Here is a 21,306-nt window from a genome sequence, read left to right as displayed (position 1 = left end):
GCTCGACCAACAAGCCAATCGAACCAATATTCTGATAATCATAATTCGATGTGGCTTTTTACCAAACCAACTGTGCTGCGATACCTCCCACCCCTCCCAATCAATTTTTGCAATGAAGCTACGAGACTGGCACGAACGTTCGGGCACATCCGCAATGGCGGGCGGATGGTCAAATGGCGCGCATACGTACAAACCTACATACAATTATACATACAAACATGCATACAATTATACACACACACATATATATGCGTTCCATGCGTTCAAACCGATACTCGTATTAGTGGTTTGTGTGTTTGGACTTGTTGATGGCATTCGAAGTGGTTCAAAGTTATCGCGATAATAAAACCAAGAATCGAAATCATTTTTCAATTATAAACAATAAACAAGTATACGTGTATGTGTGCATGTACGATTTTGTGTAATTGTGCGTGTGTATGTATCTGCATTTGCCTTCCTCCCCTGAACGTTGGATGCGAATGATTATTGCAATTGTTAAATTGGTTTACTACCCGGACTTCCTTCGGTTATTTGACGCAGCAGAAGAGTTCGTTTTTGGCCAAATGCTAAGTGCGAATATACGCCATTTAGGCATTTCGCCTCATCGCCATTTGCTATGAGTCAGACATTAATAAACTCGATTTATTGTTGTAGCTATTAGGGCATTCTACGTGTTAAATTATAGCGCCGGCAAAAGGTAATGAGATTAAGTCCCTCAATTTTGATGCGCCCGTATATTTAAACCGAAATTCGTGGGATTTCTTATGCGCCATAGTTTTTTAGGACCAAAAAAAAATTAAATTAAATTAAATAAGGTGAAAACGTTAAATAAAATGAAATGAAAAGAAATAAAGTAAAATTATCATACCTAAAATACGGTAAAATAAAAAAGTTAAATAAAAAAAAAATAAAATATAAAAAATGAACTGCAATAAAATAAAAATAAAAAAATGAAAAATAACTAAAAATAAAAAAGTAAAATAAAATCAAGTAAAATTCACTAAAACACGATAAAAAAGTAATAATAAAAAATCAGGCAAAATAAAAAAAGTATCTCAAATAAAATTAATTGAAATAAAACAAAGTAAAATAAAATGAAGTCAAATTAACTAAAACAAACTTACCTGCACTTCCCAGCACTTTTCAGAGTAATTATGGGAATAGATCAGATCTAATCAGCTCTAATAGCATCTCTACAGCAATACTAAGTTTTAAAAAATTTAAATCACCAGGTCCTGACAACATCATTCCAGCAGAACTTCAAGAAAGACTGGATATTCTACTGCCTTGGTTAAAAAGGATCTTTAACAAGTGTTTAAATCTGTCTTATCTTCCGACAATTTTGAAGAAATCGAAGGTAGTATTCATTCCGAAAACGGGGAAGCCTTCACACTGCAAACCAAACGACTTCAGGCCCATTAGCCTAACCTCTTTTTGTACTCGTTTACGCAATTTTATAATCCACTAGAATTAAGGTTCAACCCGTTTAAAGTGACTCGAAATTCTTCTTGATTTTTGATAATTTTTTTTTCATTCACTGAGTTAAGTATTTTCTGCCATATAACGAAATAAGGAAATCTTTTTATGTAGAGGAAATGCACCAGACCGCCAAAATTGGCTATAAACTGCATACTTGAAATTTTCTTAAAAATTTTAACTGTGCACTGGATGAAATTTTGAAGAGAATTTTTCGAAGTTTTTCAAATATTTTTTAAAGTTTGATAGTTAAAGTTAGCATTTGTTGTATAAACTATATTAAAACAAAAATTTATAAAGAACTAAATTAAAAAAAATTGAACAAAAAAAATTATAAAAAATAGAATTTAAAAAATAACAAATTGTTTATAAAAAATTACAATACATTTAAAAAAATTAAAACAAAAACTTTTTTTTATAAAAAAAAAATAATATAAAAAATAAACCAAAACATAAACTAAAAAAAATAAAACAAAAAACAAAATAAAAAATTAAAATAAAAAAATAAAATAAAATAAAAAAAATTATATAAAAAGAAAATTAAAAAAAATTGTAAAAAAATATAATTAAAAAAAAAAAATTAAAAAATTTATAAAAAATTAAAATTAAAAAAACTAAGAAAAAATAAAACTTTATTTTTATAAAACACTAAAATTTAAATAAATAAAAAAAAATTATATAAAAATAAAATTAAAAAATAAAATATTTGTTTTTAATAACATTAATCGAAGGTAGTATTCATTCCGAAAACGGGGAAACCTTCACACTGCAAACCAAACGATTTCAGGCCCATTAGCCTAACCTCTTTTTGCTTAAAGGCTTTTGAAAAAGTCTTAGATGAGCAAATCAAAACCCAACTTGGTACTAAGTTGATCTCTGAGGCACAACACTCCTACACTAAAGGGAAATCGACTGAAACGGCACTTCATTCACTGGTGCAAACAGTGGAAACTTCCCTTCACAATAAGGAGTACTCTCTTGTCGCATTTATGGACATAGAAGGTGCTTTTAATAATATTGAACCCAACGCTATTTTGTCTGAAATTGCCAAATTGGGTATTAATTACTCCATCCGAAAGGTGATCGAACAAATGCTCCAAAATAGAATAATCACTTCAGAGCTTGGGTTAAGCCGCATGAGAATGTACGCCGTTAAAGGCACTCCTCAAGGCGGAGTACTTTCACCCCTTCTCTGGAATCTCGCTGTAAATAGTTTGCTTCGAAATCTCGAAAAAGCAGGCTGCAAGGTTGTAGCCTATGCAGATGATATTGCTCTCTGCGTGTCAGGCAAGGATTGAGCTCATGCAACGCTCAATCAATATTCTGTCAAAATGGTGCACCGAATGCGGACTAAATGCGAATCCAGCAAAGACAGATCTTGTTCTCTTCAATAGGAAACAACAATCTCCTCCACTGCAAACAATAACTTTAAAAGGGGAATCATTACTTCTATCAGATTCAGCTAAATAACTAGGAGTTATTCTAGATAGGAAGTTGAGTTGGAAATTGAACATTGAAAACAGATGTAAAAAAATTTTCATAGCTCTTTATACTTGTAAGAAAACTATAGGCAAAACCTGGGGTTTCTTACCTCGGATCATTTATTGGATATTATATATACCTCGATCATCAAACCGATACTCTTCTACGGTGTGGTTGTATGGTCGACAGCACTCGAAAAACGGTGTAGAGTAGCCACAATTGATCGAGTCCAAAGAACAGCCTGCCTCCTGATAATAGGATGCTTAAGTACAACACCTACTAAGGCTCTAAATACGTTGCTTCACTTGTTCCCTATCGATCTGGCTGGCAAAGCGATTGCAGCGAAGGCAGCGACACGCATGAATGCTATATCGAAATGGAATAAGTATCTTGGCCATTCGGCCATACTGAACAGGAACACTTTTATCTCTTCCGACATAGATTATCATGTAAGTCTTCCATCACCACCCTTGCTATTCTCCTGTTCACTCCCAACTAGGGAAAAATGGAAGACAAATCTAACCGAAATCGATGGCCCTCTGATTATATATACAGATGGTTGAAAACAAGACGGCAAAGTGGGATTTGGAATCTTTTCCAATTCCCCTCACATCAATCTATCATTTAGATTACCCGACTACTGTAGCGTATTCCAAGCGGAAGTATGCGCTATCTGGTATGCTGCGAAAACTCTCTTAGAAAATAGAATATCACTAGAGGATATCCGCTTTTTCACCGACAGTCAAGCGGCCGTTCGAGCACTCAGCTCCTCTTATACCCACTCAGATGTGGTTCGATCCTGTCTCTTATCTCTTAACGAGATAAGTGTTCAGAATTCTGTCCAAGGTATCTGGATACCGGGTCACAGTGGATTCGAAGGTAACTGCAAAGCTGATGAGCTCGCAAGAGCTGGAGCTGCGCAATCAAATGTTAGTAACTTACCCACAATACACATTCCGCTCTCAACATGTAAAATACTCATCGATCGAGAATTTCACAGCATTGCTGATCGGAGGTGGCGAGTGGAAACTACTTGCGTTACGACCAGACAAATCAGGCCATCCTACAATCTGAAACAGACAAAAACCCTTATAAGTCTTTCGAAACACGAACTAAGGCATATAATATCTCTTATCACCGGCCACTGCCTTTTGGGCACTCACGCACGTCGGCTCGGGGTTCCTCAAAACGACCTGTGCAGATACTGCGAGGACGAAGATGAGGAAGTATCGAGCAGACATTTGCTGTGCAGTTGTCCCGGTCTAGCCAGAAGTCGACTCGCTCTTCTAGGCTCTCCAACAATTGACAATCTTTCAGTACTCTCGAACCTGAAAATCGAATCTCTCATCAAATTCTCGAAACGAATTAATATCTTTGACCAAAATCCACAATAAAAATCTCGGTTAGGTGGGGAAATCATGTAACATAATGAGCTCTAGGGCAACACAACGGACCCAACTTGCGGTCTATGTGGCACTCCGATGCGGGGTCACCCTTAAACCAACCAACCCAACCAACTAAAACAAAACAAAATAAAATAAAATAAAATAAAATAAAATAAAATAAAATAAAATAAAATAAAATAAAATAAAATAAAATAAAATAAAATAAAATAAAATAAAATAAAATAAAATAAAATAAAATAAAATAAAATAAAATAAAATAAAATAAAGTAAAATAAAATAAAATAAAATAAAATAAAATAAAATAAAATAAAATAAAATAAAATAAAATAAAATAAAATAAAATAAAATAAAATAAAATAAAATAAAATAAAATAAAATAAAATAAAATAAAATAAAATAAAATAAAATAAAATAAAATAAAATAAAATAAAATAAAATAAAATAAAATAAAATAAAATAAAATGAAATAAAGTAAAATAAAATAAAATAAAATAAAATAAAATAAAATAAAATAAAATAAAATAAAATAAAATAAAATAAAATAAAATAAAATAAAATAAAATAAAATAAAATAAAATAAAATAAAATAAAATAAAATAAAATAAAATAAAATAAAATAAAATAAAATAAAATAAAATAAAATAAAATAAAATAAAATAAAATAAAATAAAATGAAATAAAATAACATGAAAAAATAAAATTAAAAAAAATAAATAAAAACATAAAAAAAATTAAAAAAAATCAAATGAAATAAAATACAATAAAATGAGATAAAATAAGGTAAAATGAAAAATAAACTCAAATAAGATAAAATAAAGAGAAATAATAAAATTAACTACAATAAAAACTTAAAATAACATAAAATGAAATCAAAAAATATCACAATAAAATAAATGAAGTAAAATAAAAAAAAATAAAAAAAGTAAAGTAAATAAACTAAAGTAAAAAAACATAAAATAACGTAAATTAAAAAAATTAACTGAAAATAAAACAAATGAATTAAAATTATAATGCACTTTATTGTATAGGGTGATCAATTTAGAGGTATCGAATTTTACATTGAAATACTCGTAAAGCAACGAAAATTGGCTGGGCAATATTTATAATTTTAGTGTCGAACCATTCATGGCATTTATTTTTTAAAGATAATCCCTTTCAAAAATTGGCCGCAACTGCGCCGTAATTCGGCCAACCGTAAACACAGATTTTGAATGGCTCCCTGGAGGATTTCAAGCGGATCTCGTGAATAACTTCAGTAATGTCGGTTTCTAATGTCCCAATTGAAAATCGAAGCTGGTTTATGCACAAAACATTAGGCTCTGCATATCCCTACAAATAAAAGTCCAAATATGGGATATTATACGATCTTGGTCGCCAATCCACTGGTCCAAGACGAGAGGGGGGGAGAGAGAGAGAGAGAAAGAGAGAAAGAGAGAGAAATAGAGAGGGAGAGAGAGAGAGAAAGAGAGAAAGAGAGAGAGGGAGAGACAGAGAGAGAGAGAGAAAGAGAGAGAGAAAGAGAGAGAGAAAGAGATAAATTGCTCACCGAATCGACGACGCAGTAAATCCATTGTTTCACGGACTGGTTTTATGGAATGTAGCGCTGTCTTGTTGGATTCTTTGAACGAAATGTTGTAGAGATCACGAGCTTCAATTTCCGGCATCAAAAAGTCGTTTATCATGGCACGCCGTTCACTGATACATTGGCGCCAGCTTTGTCTTTGAAGAAATATGGACGATGATTTCTCCAGCCCATAGGCCGCACAAAACGGTTGTCAATGTAAAAACATTAATGGACGTTATGGATGCTCTTGAAAGTCTTCGTATTGCTCTCCAACCGAAATACAGTAATTATGCTTATAGACGTAGCCATCAAGCCAGAAATGGCCTCATCGCTGAACACTAGAAGTTGGTCTGAGCGCAGGATGAATATTTTTCACAGAGCGTCGATTTTCATAATCCCTTACGATTTGTAAATGTCTTTCCATGAGGAAATTTCAATGAGTACTTAAAACAAGTATGTATTTAGGTTGACAGTAGTCACCTGTGATCTGTCAAAAAATCATATTGCATAAAGTACCTCCAATCTAATCACCCTTTATATGTTATAATTATTATATAAATTCTACAAAAAGTATTGTAATTATTTGAAATTTAATTGACAACGAAAACATACAGAAATTGAGGCGCAATCGGCAAATCAAATTTCATGCATCAGCAGTTCGGTTAAAGTCCATTGTATTTTTAATTTTGTATGCAAGTTTTAATTGCATTTACTCGAAATTTTCATTAAAATTTACCAAAATAAAACATACGAGGCGGCAAAAAGTTTACGGTCTATTTATCAAATGCCAATAATTTTTGGTTAAAATTTCAAAAATACTTAATTGTTGGTATTAAAAGTGATTATGTAAATTTTTAGTAGGAAATTTTAGTGCTGAGACTAATCATCGCTAATTACTAATGTGCAATTTTATATAAAATTAATTCAATTATTTAGAAAGCATTTATAAATAGCATTTGGGCTATGGATCCTTCATTGTATGAATTTCATATTTTTATTAGCTTCTCCTACATTGTAGAGCCACTATGTGTATACGTCCTTACCATTTACTTTCCAAATTACGAGTGTAGGGAAAGTATTGGGTTGGTAACTAAGTAATTGCGGATTTCACTCATAGATGGCTCCAGTTGAATTTTTAGGTTTGCAGACGTAGTATAAATGTAAAACACATTTTGTTATTTGATAGTTGGCAATTCAGCTGTCAATCAGTAAAAAAAAGTTGTTTGATCAGTTGCGTAGTTTTCGTTTGGCATTCGTTGAAAAATAGAAAATCAAAAGGAACATTTTCGTCACATTTTGCTTTTTTATTTCAGCGAAGGGAAAACCGCCTCGCAAACTTGTAAAAAGTTATGTGTTAAGATATGTTTATGGTGGCGAAGCCTTAAGAGAACGGCAGTGTCAAAATTGGTTTGCCAAATTTCGTTCTGGGGATTTTGTACTCAAAGATGAAAAACGCTCTGGTCGTCCAGTTGAAGTTCATAACGCCCTAATCAAAGCAATAATCGATTGACATCGTCATACGTGTTGTAGACACGTGAGATTGCAGAGCAACTTCATGTATCAGATACATGCCTTGAAAGTTACTTAAAACAACTTCGCTATGTCTAAAAACTCGATAAATGGGTTCCACACGAACTGAAAGAAACGCTTTTAACGCAACACATTTAACGCAACGCATTAACAGCTGCGATTTGCTAAATAAACGTAATGAAAATTGATCCATTTTTAAAACGATTGATCACTGGCAATGAAAAATGGGTTGCTTACAACATCAGAAGCTGATATTCATCAAAAGAAGGTTTTGTTATCAGTTTGGTGGGATTACAAAGGAATTGTCTACTTTGAACTCTTACCACCTAAACGAACGATCAATTCCGATGTCTACATTAATACAGGGTGAACGATATGAAGTGTTACCTATTCAAAACACCATAACTTTTTTGTGTGAAATTAGTTTTTATTGATTTCAAAGACGAAATTGTTCAAAAATGATAACAATATCAAAATATATTCACTTTAGCTCGATGTGACCACCTTTGACTATAGCCTTCAAATGGTCAAAAAATGAGTTGCATGCTGCACGAATGTGATCTTGAGGGATTTTGGCCTATTCTCGTATAATCGCTTTTTTCAGCGCATCCATACTGGCATAATTTTTAGTCCTCACCCTGCTCTCCAAAATGGACCAGATGGAATAGTCCATCGGATTTGCGTCTGGCGAAGTCGAATTCGAAAGCCATTGTGTGGACGAAATGAAGTGTGGAACATGATTTTTTAACCATTCTTGGTTCACACGAGCTTTATGAGACGGTGCCGAGTCCTGTTGGAACGTCCATGGTCTTCGATCGAAATGTTTGCGTGTACACGGCTCTAAAGAACCTTCAAAAATATTTTCCCGATAATAAGTCGCATTCACTTTGACACCAGGCTCGATAAAAACCATTGGAGAGCGTCCATCAGCGGTCACTGCGGCCCAAATCATTACCTGCGATGAGAAATTGCTTTGAGTGGCCATAGGTAGGCTCAAATTCTCGTATGAGCGTTCGGTCAAGTAAACACGGTCGCTTTGAGTGTGTATGAACTGCTCAATTGGGAAATTTTTTTCATCAGAAAACACAATGTTAGGAAATTCGTCGCGTTCGTGCAAGCCCAACAACTTCTTTGCTCTTTCAAACCGAACTTTTTTTTGTTGGGGTGAAAGATCGTGTGCTTTTTGGAACTTGTAAGCCTTGACCTTGAGCTCATTTTTCAATATGCGTCGAATGCTGTCTTGCGATATTTTCAGTTCTTTGGCCATTTTTCTTCCACTTCGACGTGGATTTCGTTCAAGTCGAGCCTTCACTTTCCGAACCATTTCTGGCGTTGTTGCGGTTTTTTTTTGGTCCACCTCCATAGCGTTTTGCAATGCTACCAGTATCATTGTAACGTTTCATAGTGCGATACACAAACATTTTATTCACTTTGAGGTGACTGAGCTCACGAACAATGGCTGGTTGTGATTTTCCAGCCAAATATATATAACGCAATCACACTATTACGTTTGAATTCCATCACGGAAAAAAAATCAACAAAAGTGAGACGCAAATGATTTTGATGGCTTATAAACAATATATTGAACTGTCATTAGAACAATTTTGACGTTGATGTCATGACGGGTTTTACTGATACAAGCAGTTTGAAATTGGTAACATATCGTTCACCCTGTGGTTAACGAAATTAAAAAATGCAGTTCAAGACAAGCATCCCGAATTGACAAATCTTTACAAAACTCCTTGAATGCTAAAAATTTGAATAATGATAATGATATCAAATCGTACCTGATATATTGTTTTGTTAATAAAAACCAGAAGTTTTACGAACGTGGGATTGTGATGCTGCCTGAAAGATGGCAACAGGTCATTGATCAAAATGGGCAATACAGTAGAGAATAAAGTTATTTAGTTCCATGAAAAAATTGTCTTTGATTTTCTAAAGAAAATTCGCAATTACTTAGTTGCCAATCCAATAGTACGACTCAAAAAACCTTCCCTCGTACCATCTTTTCAAGGAAGACGGAGCAAATTGAGATTGTCATGAATGCCGACCACATTCAATGAGAACTGTCCAACCAACAATGCTACAATTGCTACAATTTTAGCTGCCGAACAGCTGTAGATACCTGGCTAGGCGTTCTGAGCTTAATATTATGATGAGTTGTTGGCCCAAACTGTGTTCTTTAATGCCTCTACATACGAGTATATCATACTTTTTCAACATTCGACATACAGTTAGTAACATAAATAAGTATACAGGAGCCTGATTTATGGAATTGTTTGACGCTAACGTTTTCCTTAATATGTAATCAAAATATTTTACACATGGTAATTGTGTACTATGCGCCTTAATTTAGCTATAAATTTTAGGTACCGCTATCCACGCTTTGCTTTGTCTTTGATGCCAGCGAAATGTATGTCACAAAAGTTAGTTTACAGCAAACGATTGTTCAGTAAGCATAACATTTATTTTTAAATATTGATTAAAAAAGTTAAAGCTATTAAAAGAAAATGATTTAAGTGAGTATAAAAATTTAGGGAAGTACATTTTGTATTAATTTTTGCGACATTTTAAGTAATGGCATCAAGGGGAAAAGTGCTTTCTGATGATTTAAAAAAAACTGATTATAAAATATCACAAGGAACATAAATCTTTGCGAGAAATAGGTCGTTTGATAGATAGGAGTTTTGCTACAGTTCAAAAGATTGTGAAATTGAAATCTGATGTTGAAAATAAGGCTGGAAAACAATTTAGCATCCAAACTATTCACCGGGTTTTGCATAGTACTGGTTATCATGGGCGCAATGTTAGGAAAAAACCCTTCGTGAGTAGTATCAATCGGAGTAAACGGATTTCATTCGCAAAAGATCATGAAAAATATGACCAAACGTTTTGGAACCAAGTCATATTTTATGATGAGCGTAAGTTCAGTATCTGTGGATCTGATGGCCGTGAAAAAGTTTGCAGAAAAGTTAATGTATGGCTGCGACGGGGTTGGAAACTTGGTATTTATCGAAAATATTATGGACCGATATGGTTATTGAAATATTTTGAAAAATAATTTAAAAGAAAGCACTACAAAATTAGGCCTTGGACGAACGTTTATATTCCAGCAGGATAATGACCCCAAACACACATCCAACATTGAACGAGAGTGGCTGTTATACAATGTGCGAAAACAGCTGAAAACATCGCCACAGTTCCCGGATACCAACCCAATCGAACACTTATGGGAGCATTTAAAGCGGCAAATACGTAAACATCCGATTAGCAATAAGGAACAACTGAAAAACGTCCTTCCAGAGGAATGGAATAAAATACCACCAGCTGTAACTGAAAACTTGGTGAAATCAATGCCATCACGACTTAAAGCGATTGTACAGTCTAATGGTCATCCTACCAAATACCAGGATTTGGTTTTAATTATATTTTTGATTTCACAAATTAATAATATGATGAACTGTATACTTACTTTTGAGACATGAATTTTTATAAAGTTTAATATAAAAAGCTATAATTTTGTTCCATTTTAAAATTTTGTCATTATTTGGATTAAATATGATTTTTGTATTTCATATATGTAAATAAAACACAATTTTGTTATAACTTAGGTTGTTTGAAGGAATCGATTGGGGGAAAATTGAAAACGTGTCCGGTGTATACTTACTTCTGTTACTAATAGGTCTATTAATTAGTTCGTGCGGTTTTACAACAGATGGCGTAACTTGATTATTATTCCATCGATCCACATTTCCAAACATTCATTGGAGAGCTACTGTCGTAAGGCACAAACGTCAGTATAAGTTTTTTATTTGAAGCGTAAACAACAATATTTTTACCACACTTGAAAATGTCGAATTTCGTGCCAAATAATGTGTTTTTGCGGGGAATTCTTCTTCATTATTTTAATATGAAGAAAAAAGCAGCCGAAAGTCATCGTATCTTGGTGGAAGTTTATGGTGAGCATGCTCTAGCTGAGCGAACGTGCCAGAAGTGGTTTACACGCTTCAAAAGTGGTGATTTTGGCTTGGAAGACGAAGAACGCGAGGGTGCGCCGCCAAAGTTCATGGATACCGAATTGGAGGAATTGCTCGATCAAGATCCGGCTCAAACGCAAGAAGAGGTTGCAAAAACTTTGGGAGTTGATCAATCAACCATTTCCAAACGTTTAAAAGCCATGGGAATGATCCGAAAGGTAGGCCATTGGGTGCCGTATGAATTGAAGCCAAGAGACGTTGAACGCCGTTTTATGGCATGCGAACAACTGCTTCAACGGCACAAAAGAAAGGGTTTTTTGCATCGAATTGTGACTGGCGATGAAAAGTGGGTCCATTACGACAATCCAAAACGTCGGGCAACATATGGATACCCTGGCCATGCTTCAACATCGACGTCGGCGCAGAATATTCATGGCCTGAAGGTTATGCTGTGTATCTGGTGGGACCAGCTGGGTGTTGTGTATTATGAGCTACTGAAACCGAATGAAACGATTACGGGGATGTCTACCGACGACAATTGATGAGTTTGAGCCGAGCACTGCGAGAAAAACGGCCGCAATACGCCGATAGACACGACAAAGTTATTTTGCAACATGACAATGCTCGGCCACATGTTGCACAAGTGGTCAAAACATACTTAGAAACGCTCAAATGGGATGTCCTACCCCACCCGCCGTATAGTCCAGACCTTGCGCCATCCGATTACTATCTCTTCCGATCGATGCAACATGGCCTGGCTGACCAGCACTTCCGTAATTACGATGAATTTTTCACAAAGGGAATCCGTGAATTGCCAGAAAGATGGGAAAAAGTAGTAGTAAGCGATGGACAATACTTTGAATATTAAATTTGTAACCATTTTACGTCAATAAAGTTTCAAATTTCGAAAAAAACCGCACGAACTTATTCATAGTCCTATTAACTGTACGTAATTTTGTAGTGACTGTTATAATCCATGCCCAGGTAGAAGCTACATGTCAGCTCGTTACGATAAGTTAAAGCCGTATCGCCTTTCTAAAGTATATCCAATTTGCTTATTTAATAAAGTGAATAATTTCATGAATGTTGGGTGCCAAAAATTGCTTGCAGGAAAATGCATTCAATTGTCATATGTTCACCTTATACAGTTAACGGATAAGCGCATCAATCAGTTCTCTTTCCCTAATCGAATTTAGCCCATATATGACTTACCATCCCAGATGCCAGTTCTGTAGCTCCTATTTTTTTGTCTTCCCGGTAAAGTTTTCTTTAAGTCAATTTTTAAGTTTTTCAGTTACATCGCAACTTCATTTATTGCGCTGGGTTCAGCTTGAAAAACACTACAGTAATTGAGTGAGGACTCTTACGAGGCTACTCGAGGATACTTTTTCTTCGTTCTAGTTTAGAGCCAATTATAAATCTTACAGTAGAACTATAGAAGAATACACTTGATTATTCTTATATTCCTAACTATCATACTTAATAAACTACTTGTACTTATTTAAATTATCATTATTATATCGACAGCGGCCGCCGTAGACGAATGGGTTTCATGCGTGACTACCATTTGGAAGTGCACGGGTTCGAATCTCCGCGCACGAAATACGAAATGATAGAAAATATTGTTAGCGATCGCCCCTCGACAGGCAATGGCAAGCCTCCGAGTGTATTTCTGCCATGAAAAAGCTATTCATAAAAGACCATCTGCCGTTCGGAGTCTGCGATTAATTACATATTGCAAAATGAACTCTTGTTAGTAAGTTATGTATTGTCAAGCAACCTAGTTAGTACTTCCGCAACCTATATTTGAAAGGCATCAGGCTCAAATTTTCAAAATGTCCATTTTTCACGCTCACTGCCCCACAAAGATATCCCGATTTAAGCGCACATGCCGAGCACGTTCTTATTCATAAGCACACCATTCTAAAAACCATATGTTTTCCCTACCAATTTTACTTTTCCTCCACTTTTACTCAAATTTTCTAGAGTTAGCAACTTGCCAAAGGAGCCGATTTGTCAAGAGGAAACGAGAAAGCTGCTTACTGAGCAAACCTTTTATTATTCAATCCTGATCGCAAGTAATATGCGTTAGCTAAAATAAATAAATAATTGGCGCGTACACTTCTGTTAGGTGTTTGGCCGAGCTCCTCCTCCTATTTGTGGTGTGCGTCTTGATGTTGTTCCACAAATGGAGGGACCTACAGTTTTAAGCCGACTCCGAACGGCAGATATTTTTATGAGGAGCTTTTTCATGGCAGAAATACACTCGGAGGTTTGCCATTGCCTGCCGAGGGGCGACCGCTATTAGAAAAATGTTTTTATTAATTTTGCTTTTACCGAGATTCGAACCAACGACCTCTCAGTGAATTCCGAATGGTGATCACGCACCAACCCATTCGGCTACGGCGGCCGCGTTAGCTATTAACTTGTATAAAGGGAAAGCATCTTGAAAAATACAAGTATTTAAATTTTTTTATTAAATTTAACAAGTTTAAACCTGAAATACATTTCAATAGGGTTGTAACAAGCAAAATCCAGCGCTTAAAACAAAGCCAATTTGGAATTATGGTGGAATTTATGAAATGACATTCAAATTTGGACAAAAGCTACATAAAGTGCGCTAATGCTAAGCAAACAAGTAAAAATTTGTGGGGGTGCTTAACTGAAGAGTTAAATGAACACTAACCACCCATGCGTAATGTAACCTCATAGAAAAGCGTAATCTTTGGTGTGATTGTGCTAGCCTGTAACCCTGTTTTATGCTGATAGCCTTGTTGCCTAAAGAATTTTAGAGTAGCAGCAAGTTTTACTTTTGGAATTATTGCTGTAGATCTTATAGATACGGATAACTCGTGAGCCATGCTTCTCAGCACATAATTTCAGATTTTGTTGGAAACCTGAAAGTTTTATATGGATCTATATGTTCATATGTTTGTATGTACATACCTTCTTTGTGATAGTTCCATAATATTTGACTTACTCTTAATGCCCCTTCTCGAATTTTCTTCCTCATTAATATATTAGCTTCGCCTATCCACAAAGAATCAGATCCCATTTCTTTGTTTTGTAAATTACTGAGAAAGAAGTTGCCTTTTTTTTATAAAAGTTTCCATAACATTAAAATTATTAAATAAACTCAAACTAAAGCAGGCTGGCTTTGCTTGCTGTACTTGTTTTGCTTGGCTTTGAAATCTTGTATGGCCCTATGGGGGCCTATCATAACAATCAGATGATTCGTAAAAGGAAAAAATAAGTGGTGAATAATACTCGTAATACATTTTTGAATCATGAATCTGAAAGACATTGCGAATTTTTTGTTTGAGCAGTAAAAATGTCAAAGATAAGACGCCAATCACGCCAACGTCGAAAGTTTGGGGTACGTGAATAAAAATTATATCGACAAAAACATTGACATTTTCAGCTTTGCGGAAGCCTGCACGATACGAGCAGCAATTTAGGATAGAATAAACACCTCAGCTTTTCAAAGGCATTTACATATTAAAGTTTCTTCAAACATTTTTGAAAAGCAAATGTTAATAAACAATCTCTCGAATCTGCATAAAAATCACAAATAAAGCCAAACTAAATTAAAATACATAAATGGACGACAGGGGTGTTCAATTCCTAATGTCAAAAGTGCTTCAAATAGAACAATGAGCTATTTGAAACTTCGCCTTACTTCAAGCGCTTCAAGCAAATCTGCCATTTCGTCTAATTTTATATATTTTAGTACTGTTTCTATCATTTTTGACAGTTATCGAAGCCAAGCAAGCAAAGCGGGCCTGCATTGGACCAGCACTTAATGCACAGTTAACTTCGGAGATTTTCGGCTGTAGGTTGGTTGTTTAATTATTTATTCGGAAGTTGGTTATTTATATTCATTCCATGTAGTCTGGCGTTTAACATTCGAAAACTCTTGCAACATTAAAATTTTTTAATAAAAATATCAAAATCCGGTTTGACAGACTATAGAGAAAACAAAAGATTAACCAAACGAATGTTAAAAAAAAACTGCATCATAAAATACTAAAAACTGTATAAGTTATCATGCAGATCGTGCCGGAAAAAGTATGATAGTTTCGAGAAAAACGAGTGTAAACTTCCAAGTGCAAATGAAGGACAGCTACCTGTGCTCATCAAACTCTCGTCGGGAATTTTTACAATCGACTTCCACAGACATACGCTTAAAACTATTATATAAAAAATAATAATCTGTAAAAAAATAAAAATTGATTTTTTGAAAATTCCGGACGTATGTAACCCCTTAAACAGATATATAAAGGGTGATTTTTTAAGAGCTATAGGAAAGTTTTTCAAAAATACACACGTAAAATTCAGAAAAATTTATGAAATTTTTATTTAAATCAATGGTACAGTCCATATAATTTATTGTTTGAAGATTATTTCATGCAAATGTTGACCGCGACTGCGTTTCAAATGGTTCATCCGCTTAGTCCAATTTTGGCATACTCTTTCCAATGTTTCGGCCGGTATCTCACATATAAATGCTTTAATGTTGTCTTCCAATGCGTTAATTGAAGCAGGCTTGTCTGAATAGACATGAGCTTTAGCATAGCCCCACAAAAAATAATCTAAAGGCGTTATATCGCACGATCTGAGCGGCCAATTGGCAGGTCCTGAACGTGAAATAAAATGTTCACCGAACTGGCCTCTCAACAAGTCCATTGTTACGCGTGCTGTGTGGCATGTGGCACCGTCTTGCTGAAACCACATGTCATGCAAGTCAAGCTCTCGCATTTTGGGCAAAAAAAAGTCCAGCTTCTACAATTTCAATCAAAGAGCCCAACCTCCTTAATACATAAAATCACGAGCTCCCTCTGCAGCTCAGATTGACCACCATTGCCACTGCCTCTCTTTAAATTAAACGGCGCAGCATTACTTTGACTGACGCTCCGCACAATAGCGGCCGTTATGAACTTTCATACGCCTATTTTAATTACGGGAAATACCTTCTCGTATGGATTGTGTGTATATGCGAGCATCTAATAAACCTTTCAAACACATATTCCAACTACAAACGACTGTTTGCTTTACAATTCAAACAAAAACCAACTACAAATAAGTACAGTAGTAATTAAGCTCCGTGAAGCTAAGCTTAATTTGTCTTAAACTGTTGCAGAAGTAAATTTTCCAGCGCCATTGAATGCTTATTAACAAACGTTTATGATTCATCAGCCTAACGAAACATATAAAAAGCGAAAAATATATATATGTAAGTATGTGCATATGTAATTTAAACAGCCAGTTGGCGGCCAGTGCTAGCTGCTTCTCCCGCAGCAGCTCATGCTAGAAGTCATTTGTAAAATATCACTTTGCCAATTATAATAAATTTCAATCTATTGGCGCTGCATACCATCACGGCATGAAGAAAAACAAATATTTACCAATATGGCCTCAATTTATGGTATGTTCGTAAGAAAATGCTGGTGTAGTGGTTTGTTTAGAATCCACCGCTTTTTTCTACATAACGACCTACAAAGTATTAGAAGTAGGCGACGTTGGCGCAGGCGCAAAATTACTACGGGTATGCACCTCTTTCGCGGAACGGAGTGGTGTTTCGGGCGCAGGAAAATGGAGTTTAGACTTTTGCTGAAAATCAATTACGCTTTGTAATTAGTTAAAAAATAGCAGATAAATTTCCTACTTTTTTCACGTACAGATTCAAAGTCGTGAAGGCAGTTGCCTCAACCGACGGTAGCATAAAACGATACTCGGCTGAGCCATGTGGAGACGAAGCCGGCATACGAAGAAAGATTAATTACAACATAATGAATGTAAATTTAATACACGCTCAGGAAGGCTGGCCGAAGATGGAATGCATGAAAGCGTGTGGTAGAACGAAAGAGCAAAAAAGAGCGCGGGGTCGCCAGAGAGTGGCACAAAGGCGTCGGTGATGGTATTCATTTAAGTTGCGTGTAACGGGTGTATATTTCTAGAGATGCAGAATTTCCTCAGAAATTATGGAATGCAAGATTGTGCCCATTTGAGAGGCATGACGTCAGCCAGGTGCAGTGGTGTGAGAGAAATGTGAATATGAGAGCAGTGAATGCAAGAAAAAGGAGAAATTACACAAACAACGCACGAATAAATTGCCTACGTGTGACGTCACATACACAACGATCGTGTCAAATGTATGGAGAGCGGAATAGCGGTACAAGATGGGCGCCACATTTGTATATTGCACAGGATGCTGGGGTGTGCCCGCCTTCAGACCGTTAACCAAAAAGATGCAAACAAGATTGCGCTCATCAGAGAGCGCATGGCGGCCAAACCTTTGCTCTTCGCAATAAATTTTGTGTTTTTTATACCCAAAAACGGGGATATTTTCCAGCTTAGTGTTTGTTTCTTTTTTTAATTTAAAGCTAGCAAAACTGTAAGTTAAAAAAATGTGCATAATTAGAAAAAAAAGGTTAAAAGAGGCCACTCTTGCATTTAACGCTTATGTTGGGAAGATTTCAGTGCTTTGAAAATTTATTGATTCTTAAAAAAAATTATGTTTTGAAAGTGCAAGCCTCATATTTTGCCTCTTTTAAGGTTATACAAAAATATTGGATCTTCTACTCTCATCTCTTTTTAACCTTTAAAATCTTTTTATAATTTTTTAAAAGTCTTTGCAATTACTGAATACGAACTAAAGTCGTATAGGTGTATTCAAAGTATAAAAAAATGCCAGATAATACTGAAGAAACCAAAATGAGCTTTTTGAAAAAGGAGTACCTTATTTTGTTACATAGCCTCAAATACAGCAAACAAGTGGCATTTCGGCATTTTTTTAAAAGAAATTCAACATAAGTTTAGAAGAAATAGAAATAGAATATGATATTTTCTTGAAATAAGTTTTAAATACAGGGATGCATTTTTAAAGCTCTGTTTTTCAAGACAGTCTATTGCACATAACCATAACACATTTATTTAAAAAAACGCACACAGTAAAGACAATTTGTCACGCATACAAAGTTTTTTAAGAAATTCAAAAAAAAAATCGTATTTTTTATTCTTTAAATGTGCATTTCAGTGCTTTTCTATATCCAAAACCAGGAAACACTGCAATTGCGAGAGAGAGAATTGACAGCTTGAAAGTGAGGAAAAAGAACGAACTTGCAAATAAATTTAAATAAAGCGAAAAAATCTCACACACGAATAATCACCAACACCAATAATCGGAATCGCTGACAATATGACCAGATGACAAAAAAAAATTAAAGCTAAATAGAACTGAGTGAATTATGGAACTAATTTAAAAAAAATTACATTTTACTTAAAAGAGGTTAAAAAAATTTAGGAAAGCAAGAACAAGAACTCCGATAACAAACTAGATAACAAAAACAAAAAATGCTGAATCAAGTTATTTATCTGGTCACCCTGATCACCAATTGCCCCAGCGCGAAGTCAGGAAAATCAGTTGACATTGTCAAATTCGCTGAGAGCAAAGTAACGGTATCCCCGATAGGCACCACCTCATGATTCTCTCCTTCCTGGCCATTAACCGGCTCTCAGCGAATTTTAAAGAATGAGCTGATGGGCTGACGTAACCGGAGTCATAACAGCAGTTTGTTTAAGAAAAAAACTGAGATTGCTTTGGTGATATACGCGACAAATCAATGGAGCCCACGGACACGTTACTTCATTCTGACTGATCGCACGAGTGTGTGAGTACGTGTAAAATGAGCGGGCAGAATTCGGTTGCCATATACCAGGTTTGGTCATTAACTATGGTGAAATCAAAATTGCGAGAAAAACTTCGGCTGCCACGTCACAGGGTCCTCTGCAACCGCTTTTGAAACCCCTATAAATAATTTCGAGCACGTGAAGTGCATTCGATCGATTTCATTTTGTATCACTTTTTCTAGCAGAATCGGCCTCTGTTTGCTTTCTGAACCTTAAGCGTATCTACTATATGTAGGTTATCAACATGGGCCAATGAGTTAGCGTATCCCCAAAAAGGAGTCCTTTACTGAGCTAAAAGTGAATGTATCGTGAATTGTGTGAAGCGCTTTAAATTTGGTAAAATGGTACATCTGGCCAAACCAATATCTCTATAGAAAACTCTACACGTCAATCAAAAAAAAAAATAAGCACCCGGTATTTCTACGCGCACACTCAGGTGTGTAGTTGAGTGTCGTGTGTGGCAGTGGCAAAGAGCGAGATAGGCAATGGGAAGGGCAAGCGATGAGCAGCGACAGTGTGATATGCGTGACATGCATCCAATGCTGATGGACTTACCGGCGGTCCTAAGTAAGTACTTTATTCCACGCTTTGGAGCTGCAGAACAGCAGAACTTTTGCTCGTATTTTAAACGCTGTGAGGGTAATAAATTTCATTAACCGGCAAAAAACTGGCTTCTGCACAACGCATGGTCGTAAAATATTTACATACGTACATAGATGTGTGTATTGAAGCCCAACAAACAATTGAGTTTTAGTTACCAGAAGCACCAAAGTAGGTGTAAAATATTACTGGCTGAAAATTTTTGACAAAACTCGGTTTGTGTATTGGGATTCGTTGCTTCAGAAATGTTTAGAATTCTGCTTTAAAAATAATATTATTGTATGTAAGCAGCTCAAATAGATTAACGAAACCAACGCAAGACAAGTCTTGTCGAGGCCCTATGCTCCCGCGAGGAGTGAGCAAGGAGAGTAGGGTCTCGGGATATTTCAATTAGCTCTTATTTATTATTCGGTGTAAGAATTAAAGAACTTAAGCAGCAGTTATTGAAAGGTTTAGCTGAGAGCTAAGAAGAAGAAGCTGAGCGTGGCAGTTTTTATGCAGCTCGATAGCGTAGATAGCCTTTGACTGTGGCCACACAGTTTTCGTGCTATCTTGAAGTAATGATGCCCCGTGTAAAATCCCTGCTTGCTCGAAAGTCATGCAGACCAACAAGTAGTCCTTCTTCTTCTTAATTGGCGCGATAACCGCTTACGCGATTTTGACCGAGTTTAACAAAGCGCGCCAGTCGTTTCTTTCTCGTGCTAACAGGCGCCAATTGGACACACCAAGTGAAGCCAAGTCCTTCTCCAGCTGATCTTTCCAACACAGAGGAGGCCTTCCTCTTCCTCTGCTACCACCAGCTGGTGCGTTTGTATCCATTCGGATGACATGACCCCACCAGAGTAGCCGCTGGAGCTTTATTCGCGGCGCTATGTCTATGTCGTCGTAAAGCTCATACAGCTTATCGTTTCATCGCCTGCGATATCCGCCATTGCCAAGGTGCAAAGGTCCAAAAATCTTGCCCGGAATCTTTCTCTCAAACAGTCCAAGCGTCGCCTCATCGGATGTTGTCATCGTCCACACTTCTGCGCCATACGTTAGGACGGGCATGATGAGAGTCTTGTAGAGTGTTAGTTTTGTTCGTCGAAAATGGACTTTACTACTCAATTGCCTACTTAATCCAAAGTAGCACTTGATGGCAAGAGAGATTCTATGTTGGATTTCAAGGCTGACATTGTTATCGTCGTTAATGTTGGTTCCTAAGTATACGAAGTCTTTTGCAACTTCGAAATCATAACTGTCAACAGTGACGTGGGTGCCGATACGCGAGTGCGCCGACTGTTTGTTTGATGACAGGAGGTACTTCGTGTTGTCCTCGTTCACCACCAGACCCATTCGCTTTGCTTCTTTATTCAGTTTGTAGAAGGCAGAACTAACAGCGCGGTTGTTAAGGCCGATGATGTCGATATCAAGTGGCGGGTCCCAAACCCAGCGCACAACCAGCTATCCAGGAATGTTTCGCCTTCTCAGGTTAGCTCACTCCCGAACGGGTGTTCGGAAGCTACCCAGAGGATACTTGGGTTAATCCCGGGAGTTGTGAGCTGCTTGAACCATATGCAGAAGAATCGTCCTGGCCACT

The sequence above is a fragment of the Anastrepha obliqua genome, chromosome 5, assembly GCF_027943255.1.
Source record: "Anastrepha obliqua isolate idAnaObli1 chromosome 5, idAnaObli1_1.0, whole genome shotgun sequence".
In the NCBI taxonomy this organism is placed as follows: domain Eukaryota; kingdom Metazoa; phylum Arthropoda; class Insecta; order Diptera; family Tephritidae; genus Anastrepha; species Anastrepha obliqua.
This window is presented reverse-complemented; position numbering follows the sequence as displayed.